The sequence below is a fragment of the Anolis sagrei genome, chromosome 1 (genome assembly GCF_037176765.1).
Source record: "Anolis sagrei isolate rAnoSag1 chromosome 1, rAnoSag1.mat, whole genome shotgun sequence".
Lineage (NCBI taxonomy): Eukaryota > Metazoa > Chordata > Lepidosauria > Squamata > Dactyloidae > Anolis > Anolis sagrei.
The window spans coordinates 296707504-296720634 of record NC_090021.1 but is presented as its reverse complement, the minus strand read 5'-3'; the positions used below and the strand labels follow the sequence as shown (position 1 = coordinate 296720634).

General features: G+C 37.8%; 1 pseudogene; it reads left to right on the top strand.

Moving 5' to 3' along the window:
• Positions 1–259: 259 nt before the first annotated feature.
• On the top strand, positions 260–638 carry LOC132761828 (small ribosomal subunit protein eS26 pseudogene; annotated as a pseudogene).
• The last annotated feature ends 12493 nt before the right edge of the window (positions 639–13131 follow it).

Here is a 13131-nt window from a genome sequence, read left to right as displayed (position 1 = left end):
CAGCAAACCACAAATTCTAGAATTCCATAGTATTGAGCCAATACAGTTAAAATTGGTACTTTAATTTTACTCTTGATACATCCAAAGTCTGCATCTGAGAAAGTATGAAGAAGCATGATGGTGAAATCTGATGCTACCAACTTTGTTCTCTCAGTTAGTCCTTAAGATAAAACAAGATCCATTTGCATACCAATATTTACAGTTTACTGAAAAAAATGCCATACTTGTCAATAAAAAAAGACCTCTTTCGCTTCCTCAGCATCGAAATGACGAAGAAGAGAAGGAACAATGGCCGCACCAAGAAGGGCTGTGGGTATGTCTAGCCTATACGTTGTACCAACTGTGCCCGCTGTGTCCCCAAGGATAAGCTATTAAGAAGTTTGTCATCCAAAATATTGTAGAGGCAGCTGCTGTCAGGGACATCTCCAAAGCAAGCATCTTTGACTCCTATGTGTTGCCCAAGCTCTATGTGAAGCTTCACTATTGTGTGAGCTGTGCTATCCACAGCAAGGTGGTGAGAAACCGTTCCCGTGAGGCTCAGAAGGACCGCACCCCTCCTCCAAGGTTCAGGCCTGCAGGTACTGCACCAAGACCACCTCCCAAACCGATGTAAAGAGATTGTTGGAATGGTGTCAAGTTGCTAAAAACAACTAAATAAATACATTTACTGTCAATTAAAAAAAGAAAAAAAGGCTTATTATATTGTCTCAACCATCTTTCATAATATCTTTGGGCATGCACATTTAATAGGAAGCTTTCGTTTAACATGAGAAATTGTGCAGGAATGTAGCTAAATTCCTTATACCTTGAAACATATATTACTCAGATAGTTTCACTGTAAAATCTCCAAATCTTGTTAAGTGTTTTAGAGGAGTTTAGAATGATTCAGTTAGTACCTAATGAATTTTTAGCTCATTCGAGTGTTAATAGAGAAAATGAAGCCCAAGCGCTGCAGAATTTATGTTGAGATACCCTTAATTTCAATTAGTTTGCTGCACTAGTGAAGCAGAAAACAGGCAGTTTCATGAGTAATAGTAATAGCCCTTGATTTCATGACACCATATACATTACAGTTGACTTCTGCTCCATTGCACACCATAAGGGAAACGGAGCAGTGTTGCAGATGGGATGTGAAATGGCTATCTGGCCCTGTTGAATGGTGGCGCACAGGTGACAAGACCTTGATCTTGTGTGAACCCATTGTTATAGATAATGGCAGTTCTCTTCTACCTATGTTTACTTGAAAGTGTGTTCCTATGACTTGAACGTACCTTACTGCCTCTGAAGTGGACATAGGATTGCAGAATGTGTCATTACATTTGTATTTTATTAAATTATGCTTTTATTTAGTTTAGGATTTTAAAAATCCTTTTTAAAGATGCAGGGTGTTGTATCCTGATCTGGGATCTTGCAACCAGAAAAGGAGTAAAAATAAATTACTATACAGAACAGCTGTGATCCCCATTGAACAAGGTGAACTTTGGAGCAGTGTAAAAGGCAGAATCTCAAAATCTGGAATCCCAAGAAATCCAGCAGAGTCACCTCGTATAGTTGTAGCCTCTTTCAAACTGACAGAGAACCTTGACATATAGATGGTAGATTCTGGATCAAATCCATGTACTTTACGACTTCTTTTGATGTCAGGAGAAACTGCAAGTTGCTTCTGATATGAGAGAATTGGCTGTCCGCATGGACATTGCCCAGGGGATGCCCGGATGTTTTGATGTTTTACCATCCTTATAGGAGGCTTCTTTCATGTTCCCGCATGGGGAGCTGGAGCTGACAGAAAGAACTCATCCATGCTCTCCCCGCATTTGAACCTCCAACCTATTGGTCTTCAGCCCTGCCAGCACAAGGGTTTAACCCATTGCACCACCGGGGGATCCTACCTTACAAAGGGTCAACTTTTCTTTACACATTTCCTTCTCTTAAGAAATTATTCATGTTTTAGCGATCAGAGTCCATCTGCAGCTGAGTTAACATTTGAGCTGAGATGAAATTTGAATATATTGAAAGCTCTATACTTCATTTCCAGCTTAAACATTTCATTGATGGACTTTTTGGGGGTATAAAGTTGGTCAAAATAAGTGATGGCCCCTTAGCTGCCATTAGTTATGTAGGTTGTTTCAGCTTTACTTAAAGTTTACCATTTGTAACCCTGGAAGTGTGAGAAAAGCAAGTCATTACTGGACAGTAAAAAACAATCTCGTGAAGATATTAGTCATCAAGTGGGCTGTAAAATGTTCGTTCAGGAAGATGTGAAATAACCCTTCATCATTAAAGCTTCGGAGAATTTGCAGAGCCTAGTATTTCTTTGTGTTAGAGGCTATGAAAATAACGATGATGTCATTATATCACCCAGAATCACTGTATCATTTTTTTTATTTCCTTGTGGCTGTCTCACATCTTTCTTCACTCCTTCCAAAAGAACAGTCATTATCAGTCATTTTGAGGGCAGCCAAGTGGACTAAAAGGTCAATCTAATTAAAATGAAAAAAAGAACTTCAATTGAGGGTGGGGGTGTGAACCTGAATGGTCCCAGGAAGTACCAGGAGAATTAATAATGTAAAATACATTAATAGACAGGCTTGACAACCAGACAAATTCACATAGATGTCAAAAATGTAAAGAAAATATCTATATGACCTTTTTCATCCCTCTCCTCCCCAAAAGCATCTGTCTTGTGGTGGATTTTTTTTGGGGGGGAGGAGGGTTCATTTGACATGAGATACACAAATTGGATTCTTCTGCCCTGTTTCTCAAAGGGTTCCAAACATGGTATGTTCATAAACTGTTCAGAGACAGGGAAGATTTAAAGTCAGTACTTTTTTATGTTTCCTCTCATAAAGACTAGATTAATTTAGTTTAAATAGAATCTATCCATCATTCACAAGGCTTCAAAGGAAATTTGGCTTTTATAGTTTGAAGTTATAGGAGGAAGGTGATTTACCAACTCAAAAATATTTATGAGGTAGTATATCAAAGAAAAATTTATTAATCACAATCAGATATGAAATGTAACTTTTTAAAGGCAGAAGGTTAATGACTGAAAAATAATTTTGTGTGAATAGAGACTGTGGCACTCCTTCAACCATTTTAAAAAGTTAAGCATAAGAATCACATCAGTGCATTTCTAAATTTTCTTCAAGGTGTCAGGAGTCTTTTATATATATAAGTTATAGTGTAACTTACTCGAGAATGCTCTCATTTCAATAAAAAGCGAATAACATTAGACAACCACTCAGTAATATATATGTTACTGGTTCTTAAGCACCCAAAAGGTTCATGAATGGAGTAATGGATTCACTTTCTCACTTGTGGCAACAGAAAGTTCTAAGCAACCAGTACAATACAGTTGGCTCTCTGTATCAATGGTTTCTGTTTCCACAGATTCAACCATCCATGGCTTGAAAATATCCTCACGCCCATAATTCCAAAAAAAAAAAAAAATGATTTTACCATTTTATATGAAGGACTTTTTTTTTTACTTTGCATATAATGGGACTTGATCATCCACATATTTCGGTATCCAGGGGATCCTGGATCCAAACCCCAGTGGATACCAAAATCTACCTGTACATCAACTGAATTCAGTGTGCTATCTGCATTAGATGTGTAATAATTATACAGCATGCCTCAATGGGAACATGTTCAATGGAAGAAATAATTCCTCTGGCCCCAGAAAGATATAGATGCAGAAACCTGGTGGAAGCATATCTACTTATAGCAGCACCAGCACATTTTTTTAATCCTCAGATTTGCATGAAAGCATATCTTGTCTGTTTGGGCATATCACATAGATGATTTTATGGCATTCCAAGTCACGTTGTATTTTATGGTGATCTGCATTGCTATCAGAGCTCAGGCCTGATAGCAATTGGCGTGAAACTGTAAAAAACTACTGATTGCAATTGTCAAAATCAGTATTGATTTTTTTTAATGTAGCAATGAGGTTTGGCTACATATTGGACTATTTGAACAGAAAAAAATATATTGTGCCATAACTTCCATTTCATATCTAAATTGACTCTGTAACAAAAAGACCAATGTGGAAAAAATCTTGCAAACAATTCATAGCAGCAAGAAAAAGGTGACAGAAAACTGATGGTTATACCACATGATGGCATACATCTGTGGGAGTGCAGCCAAACCCAGTACCCAGATTTTACTATACTGGAAGGAAAATAGTTGTTTTGACAGAATGTGTTGGTTTCATGAAAAAAATTGACCTTACAATCTTCTGGGCTCTGGACTACACTAGATCAGCCAGAGGCAATAAAATAGATTGGGGAAACCACTCTCCAAGGTTACAAGAGTCTTGGAAGAGGAAATAAATGTCAACTCCTTCTACTTTGTTACCACAGGAAGATGAGAGTTCCCTCATCTCTCTGATTTCAAGGGTCTGAGAAAAGGAACCATACATGGTGTAGAGATGGTGTTTTAGTAGAGCCTGTAAGTAATGTTGCAAGCAGTAGTATGGGTACCAGAAGTGGAAAAAGGGCTACTCGTGAGCCAGAGTCTGATGAGGAACAACAGAGGAAAAGGATTTGAGATACTTATGGCACCTACAGATGAGGACTCATTTGAGGGGTTCTCTGGGGATGAAGAGTCAATGAGTGAAGGAGAGGAGGGAGACGCAATGGATGGGAATAGAGGAAGAAAGAGGGTTATTCGGGAGCAGGAATCAGATGAGGAGTGACAAAGGAAGAGGATATACTTACGGCACCTATGGATGAGGAATTATTTGAGGATTTCTCTGGGGATCATGGGTCACAGACTGGGAAAAACGGGGATGACACTGTGGATTGGACTAAGGAAAAAGAAGTGCAAGCTAATTGTGCAGAGCCAACATCTAGTGATACGTTTATGGGATTCTCTGGAAGTGAAGATTGGCAATCGGGGAATACATCTGAGTCTTGGGGGGATCTAAGTCTTGACGGGAGATGGAGAAGATGGGCTTAGGACTTCACGTGAAGAGTTGGGAGCAGCTGCAAGGGATGATCATGGGGCGGTAGTCAGTTCATCTTCTGATGATGTGTAATAAAAGTGGGCTCTGAAATGGGGAATCTTTGCAGAAGGCAAGGTGTTGGTATACGTTCGTGCATTGGGTACTGTTTGGACTTGTCGCTGCCTGTTCCGTGTTGGCATTGGGTTTGGGATCTGCAGGTTGCTGCTCCTGTTCGTGTGTGCTTTCGACTCAGCTTGGATTCTCGTGAATGTAGATTTCCCCCTTCCTTGATCTTGGACCGGCTTGACTTCAACGCTGCTTCTGTGGATTTTGGAACTTTGCAACTTCAGATTCTGTTCGCTACGACCCTGGACCTCGCTTGACTACGCTTTCTTCCCTGAGGCTTCTCTGTTTTGTTAACCATTTGCATGCTGTGCTTTTGTGACTTTGGAGTACTGTGCTTGATTTGGTTCTTTTTCTCGGATAATTCAGATTACACTTTGGATTACCCTTTTGAACCAGGACTGGTTTTACCTTTGAGTTTTGACCAGAGGCCATCCATTGCAATTCCATTCTGCTATGCAGGAAAGACACAATTAAAGCACCCCCAGCAGATAACTGAGGGGGAAAGGCTTTGAGGGTGGGGAGACTGAGAGGGAAAGGCTGTTGGTGTTCTCTGCAAGGCTAGATTTGCATTGTATGAGAGTACTGTGACACTTTCCTTTCCCAGAACTAAAGAATAATATCTTTACCACCAACATCACAATTATTGTTTCTTGGGTTACTGATTCCAATGTAGAGCCCAACAAAAGTTAGAGAACATTGTTTCCTGCTACAGATGGGGAGCTCTATGCAGCATCCAGCATAGAACACAGAAAAAGTATAGATCATAGGACTAAGAAGTTTTACTTTTCCAACATGTAAAAAATAAAAAGAGTGAGAAAGTTTTACAAAAGCCAGAAGTAAAGAAACTGCCTTTGGGAGCCTGGTGGAATAGATGAAGGTAGTGTTCAATGCCTCCTTAAGAAAAGGGAAAAATTCAATGAGCCTAAAAGAGGCAGTTGTAAGGCCATTGCTTTTTTTTAAAATTCATAGAATCATAGAATCATAGAATCAAAGAGTTGGAAGAGACCTCATGGGCCATCCAGTCCAACCCCCTGCCAAGAAGCAGGAATATTGCATTCAAATCACCCCTGACAGATGGCCATCCAGCCTCTGCTTAAAAGCTTCCAAAGAAGGAGCCTCCACCACACTCCAGGGCAGAGAGTTCCACTGCTGAATGGCTCTCACAGTCAGGAAGTTCTTCCTCATGTTCAGATGGAATCTCCTCTCTTGTAGTTTGAAGCCATTGTTCCGCGTCCTAGTCTCCAAGGAAGCAGAAAACAAGCTTGCTCCCTCCTCCCTGTGGCTTCCTCTCACATATTTATACATGGCTATCATATCTCCTCTCAGCCTTCTCTTCTTCAGGCTAAACATGCCCAGTTCCCTAAGCCGCTCCTCATAGGGCTTGTTCTCCAGACCCTTGATCATTTTAGTCGCCCTCCTCTGGACACATTCCAGCTTGTCAATATCTCTCTTGAATTGTGGTGCCCAGAATTGGACACAATATTCCAGATGTGGTCTAACCAAAGCAGAATAGAGGGGTAGCATTACTTCCTTAGATCTAGACACTATGCTCCTATTGATGCAGGCCAAAATCCCATTGGCTTTTTTTGCCGCCACATCACATTGTTGGCTCATGTTTAACTTGTTGTCCACAAGGACTCCAAGATCTTTTTCACACGTACTGCTCTCGAGCCAGGCGTCCCCCATTCTGTATCTTTGCATTTCATTTTTTCTGCCAAAGTGGAGTATTTTGCATTTGTCACTGTTGAACTTCATTTTGTTAGTTTTGGCCCATCTCTCTAACAAAATGAAGTTCAACAGTGACAAATGCAAAATACTCCACTTTGGCAGAAAAAATGATTAAAAATGATTTAAATGATTTTTAAAATGATTAAAAATGATTAAAAAATGATTTTATTAAATGCATTTTCACTTTAGATTTACATAAAAGCAAGGTAAAGGTATAGGGTAAGGTTAGGTCAAGTGCTCTTACAAGGGTAAAAACAGTGAACAGGTAGGGATATCCAAAAGGCTTGAAGAGGAGGGGGAAAAACAAAAACAAAAAAAACCCCCAAAAAACAGGAGGGGAAATTAGAGGGAGGAGAAGGAGAGAGTATAGGGTATATTGACTTCCAATCTTCTTCTCCACGTCTTCCTTATCGGTATATTTCAGTTTCAGATACTTTCTTGGTATATCTTTCCCTTCCCTCTTCTAAATCGGTTTCATGTCTCCTTTTTCCTCTTTTCTTTCTCTTCTATACTGCTTTCTTGTTCCATATTTATCCATTCTTCCTATGGTTCTTTTTGTCTGTTTTTTCCCTTCAGCAAGATACTCAACCACTGTTTTCCAGTTTGTCTTTATAATCGGTCTTCTGTGTGATTCTTTTAAAACAAAAGTTAATTTGTCTGCTTCTTTTATTTCTTGAATTTTATTTAGCCATTCTTTCATTGCAAGTTCTCTTTGTTTCCATTTCTTTGCTAGTACCATTCTGGCAGCAGTAGAGAGATATGTAAATAAAATGTCTTAATTTTGGTCCAATTCAAATTCTTCATCTGTAAGTCCCAGCAGGAAGTATTCAGGTTTCAGTTGGATCTTTATTCTCAATATTTTTTTCTCATGACTCTTGTATCATTTTCCAGAAGGTTTTTACTTTAGGACATGTCCACCAGACGTGGAACGTTCTGAGCATTTCTGTACATTACACCTAATTTTGGGGGGGGGGGTCATGTACCATCTATAAAACATCTTGATCCAGTTCTCCTTCAAGTCTGTTGTATAAGTGTATCTGATCTTCTTTGTCCATAATTGTTCCCATTCATTCAATTTTATCGATCTGCCAATGTTGGATGCCCACTTGATCATACATTCCTTCACTATGTCTCCATGGTCCAATCCAACAATTTATTGTAAATCTTGGTTATGGGTTTCTTTTCTTTCAATAAGATTCTGTCTTGAAAATCATCCTTTTCTATAAAGCCTATTTATCTGTCTTTCTTGTAATATTCCTTTAATTGTAATATTCCTTTAATTGTAATAACTGGAATCATGAAACTGAGCTAAATCTCTGGACAATTTCTTCTCTTGCCTTCAGTTGTAAACTACCCTCTTTCTTGATTAAAATATCCCTATAGGTGGGCCAATTGGACCATCCCAGTACCCTTCTTTGTCCTGCCTCAAGAGGGAAGATCTATAGAGGAGTCCTTGGATAAAGTTTAGCCTTATATCTGTTCCAAATCTTCATTAACGCAGAGCTAACAAAGTGGTTGTTGGAGTTTTTTTCTTCTGAATTTGGTCGTACCAGAGGTACGCATGCCAGCCAATTCTCAAATCGAAACCCTCCAATTCTAGTATTTTTTCCTTCTTTAGTAAGATCCAATCCTTTATCCAGCTTAAACCACACGCTTCGTAATAAAACCTAAGATCTGGTAAACCGAGTCCTCCTCTATTCTTTGCATCTGTCAAACATCTATATTTTATTCTTGGTTTTTTCTCCTTCCAGATAAACTTTAATATTTCTTTGTTCCAATCGTTAAATAATTTGTTGTTCCTAATTATCAGTATATTCTGGAAAAACTATAGTAATTTTGGCAGAACATTCATCTTAATAGTGGCAACTCTTCCCAGTAAAGATAAGTTTAAATTATTCCATTTTTTTAGATCTTTCTTTATCTCAATCCATTTTGTTTCATAGCTGTTTTTTAACAATTGGGAATTTTTTGCCGTTAATTGAACTCCTAAGTATTTTATTTTCATGAAAATTGGCTTCTCAGTACTTTCTTTTAGAATTTCTTGATTTTTCTTAGTCATATTCTTAGCCAGTATCACTCTCTTTTTCCTGTTTATTTTAAAACCAGCTAGATCCCTAAACTCTTCTATTCTTCCCAGCCAATTTATAATATTTTCTCTTGGGTTTTCAATAATGCAGATCGTCTGCAAAAGCTTGATATTTATATGTCTGTTTTCTTACTTTTAAACCGGTTAGACTTTTATCTTCCTTTATATTTCTTAACAGGATTTCTAGTGCCATAACAAAAATCAATGGTGATAGTGGGCATCCTTGTCTGGTGCCTTTTTCAATTGAGATTTCTTTCAAGGGTTGCTCATTTATCCATAGCACCGCTTTTTGCTCCTTATAGATTGCCTCGATGGCATTCAGAAAATTATGGCCCACATCTGGTTCTCTAAGAATTTCTTTGAAGAATTCGCAGGTCAAGTTGTCAAAGGCCTTTTCGGCATCTATCGCAATTAAGGCCAGTTCTTTTTCATGGTGTGTTTCATAATATTCGATTACATCTAATATATTTCTCAGATTGTCTTTTATGTGTCTGCCCGGTAAAAAACCTGTTTGGTCTTTGTCTATCCAGTTCTTCAGAAAAGCCTTCATTCATTCTCCAAGTATATCTGTGAAGTTTTATAGTCTAAGTTGAGTAGGGAAATTGGTCTATAGTTTCTTATGTCTGTCTCACCTGTGTCTTCCTTATGTATTAAGGTTATTAGGTTCTTGTGGGTTTTTTCGGGCTATAGAGCCATGTTCTAGAGGCATTTCTCCTGACATTTCGCCTGCATCTATGGCAAGCATCCTCAGAGGACCTCACTACCTCTGAGGATGCTTGCCATAGATGCAAGCTAAACGTCAAGAGAAATGCCTCTAGAACATGGCTCTATAGCCCGAAAAAAACCACAAGAACCTAGTGATTCCAGCCATGAAAGCCTTCGACAATATATTAAGGTTATGTTTGCAGGTTTCCACGTCTCTGGTATGATCTTCTCCCTCATGATGTTATTTAGCAATTTTATTAAGTAGGGTGTTATTTCTTCTGCCATTGTCTTGTAAAAAACCGCTGTGAAGCCATCCGGGCCTGGAGCTTTGGAGGGTTTCAGTTTCCTTATTGCCCTTTGAATCTCTTCCTTTGTTATTTCTTTATTCAAGGATTCTCTTTGATGTTCTGTAATCTTGTCAAGTTTTTGTTTACCTATATATGCTGTTATTTCCTCCATTTTCAAGTGGTTTTTTGTATATAAATTTGAGTAAAAATTTTGGAATTCTTGTATGATATTTTTATCCATAGTGACCTGTTTATCGTTGACTTTTAATCTTGTAATCTGGGTTGACTGTTTTTCTTCCTTAATTTGTGTGAAAGTCATTTACCTGGCTTGTTTGCATTTTGGAATTCCTTCTGTTTTATTAATTTTCTATTGTTTTGCCAATTGTTCTAATTCCAGTTGGTGTTTTTTTAAAACTCTCGAGGGTTTTCTTTGTCTCAGTGTCTTCCCTGTTTTGTTTTAGTTTTCTTTCTGCTTTTTCCATTTTTTTGTCTAATTTTTGAGCTACCTGTCTTATAGCTTTATTTTTGGCTGCCTTTTGTTGGATAAGGTTACCCCTCATAACAGCTTTACAGGTATCCCATAAAGTTTCGATCTTTACGTTTGGGGTAAGGAATTCTTTGAGTAGTTTGATATTATGTGTTATATTTTCTTCTGTTTTGAGAATATTATCATCTAATCTCCATCTTTTCTGTATTGTTTTTTTTATTTATTATTACTTTTATTTATTATTACTTATTATTACTGTTGATGACTCCATTAAAGTCACCCAGAATGATCAAATTATCAAATTCTACCTCTTGGGTTTCAAGGTGTTGGTTTTAACCTTTAAAGTCCTAAATGGTTCGGGCCCAACCTATCTATCTGACTGCATCTCCCAATATGAGCCTGCCTGAGCTTTATGGTCTGCCAGGGAGACCCTACTCTTGATTGCTCCCCAGTCTCAGGTTATGGTGAGAACTAGAGAGAGGGCCTTCTCGGCAGTGGCCCTTCGACTTTGGAACACCCTCTTTAAAGATATTAAAAAGACTCCTTCCCTTCAGAAGGCAAATAAAAACCTTTCTCCAGAAGGAAGCTTTTGGGGATTGCAATAGGTAACCTGTGAAATGGTTATTGGATTCGACTATGACAATGAGACAGATTGGCTTTTATTGTAATTCATTTTAATATTGTCTAATATTGTTAGATAATATTGTTTTCATGTTTGTTATGTAGCGTTGTTTTAATTCAGGTTTTATTATTTTTATGTATTTGTATTAGTGTATTTTATTGAATGGCATCTAATTGCTCCTGAGTGTTAGCCGCTCTGAGTCCCTCTGTTAGGGAGAGAGGGTGGGAAATAAAACAAAGTAAATACATAAATTTGCATAAACAACCCTCCTGTTCAAGGAGCTCCACTGGCTGCCATTCATTTTCCGGACCCAATTCAAGGTGCAGGTTCTTACCTACAAAGCCCTGAACGGTTTGGACCCGCCTACCTGTGTGACCACATTTCTGTATACGAACCCACACGATCTCTTCAATCATCTGGAGAGGCCCTGCCCGCAATCCCACCTGCATCGCAGGTGCGATCGGTGGGGACGAGAGAGAGGGCCTTTTCGGTGGTGGCCCCTCGACTCTGGAACTCACTTTCTATGGACATCAAGCATGCCCGAACTCTGTCAGTCTTTAGGAGGAGCTTGAAGACATGGTTGTTCCTGTGTGCCTTCCCAGAATAATGATCCCATAGCACTTTGTCCTCCAAAGCACTTTACATTGTTTTAGATCTGCTTGTATGTTTTCCACAAATGCCCCATCACTTTTTCGCCCATGTTCCAGCATTATTTCAATTTTAATTTTACATTTGGCCTTCCCATAGTTTTTAATTGTGTGTTGTCTTATTGTTAATGTTTCGTTATTTTATTGTCCATGTTTTATTTTAATTCCTTGTATTGTTGTTATTATTGCTTGTATTGTTGTATTTGGGCTCGGCCTCATGTAAGCCACACAGAGTCCCTTGGGAGATGTTAGCGGGGTACAAATAAAGATTATTATTATTATTATTGTTATTATTATAAACAAGAAGATGAAAATAAAATTGTACACTAGTAATAAAAAACTTAATCCTGGAATTTACATTCCATTGTAAATTCAGCACTTTAGTTAAATAAATGGAACTAAATTCTCACTTTTCATCAGAAAATTGCTAACTTAAATGATAATTTTTAAATAGTTACTATCTCTGGCTATTCGGAGTCAATTAGGCTAGATCTCAAACTTTTTTCTGGCTGCTTATTGCATACTATGAAGGCCAGCCAAGATGTTTTAGCATCTTAGGAAAGTCATTTCACAAGCATCATTTCCATGGGGATAAATATGCAAAATGGCTGCTGTTTTTTTCCCCATGACACCCCAAATCAGCTGCCTGAGGGACGCACTTTACTCTGTTTAATGATGTCTTTGCAAAACAAAACAAAACTCATCTGTATACTTTCTTCTTCATCAGCTTAGCAAGACAGTAAAACTCAAAATTGTGTGTGCAATTGCATACATTCCAGTTATGTGATTTTATGAAAATATGGTGAAACTGTGGTATAATATATAAAATTATATAAACAGAAACTATATTGGTTGATGAGTTCCAGCTGAAACTAATAACAGTCTTCGTTAGCTCCAGAAGATGAATGCCAAGTGATAGGTCACACAATATTGTATTAATTTAGATTTTTGCATGTTCTGTGTGGCACAATTTTTCTCCCTAATAAGCACTTGTAGTATCAGATCTGCTTGAACTCACTTAACTGCTAAACTATAAAAGGAATAAAGGGGAAATTTCATGATAATGTGCATTATTTTTTTTCAAAAAAATCAAATGACTAGAACTTTAATGAAATTAATTCATTTTTACTTAGCCATACTGAATAGGACCTGAAATACACTATTATTTTCTGAATTTTGTTTAATTCTGCTTTAGTATTTTTATATCTAGAAGCAGTAGCAGCAGCAGTGGAAGGCAGTTAAGAATATTAGAGAGCAGGATAATTTCTGATTTTATCACTATTATGAAATGGTGTAGTATATTTTAATGACAAGAAACCAGTATATTTGAAAGGGTTTTTTTAGTATCTACATTTGTCAAAAACACTTCTTAGGCCCCTTCTACACTGCCATATAAAATCCAGATTATCTTTTTTGAACTGGATTATATGACAGTGTAGACTCATTTAAACCAGTTCAAAGCAGATAATGTGGATTATCTAATTTGATTATCTGG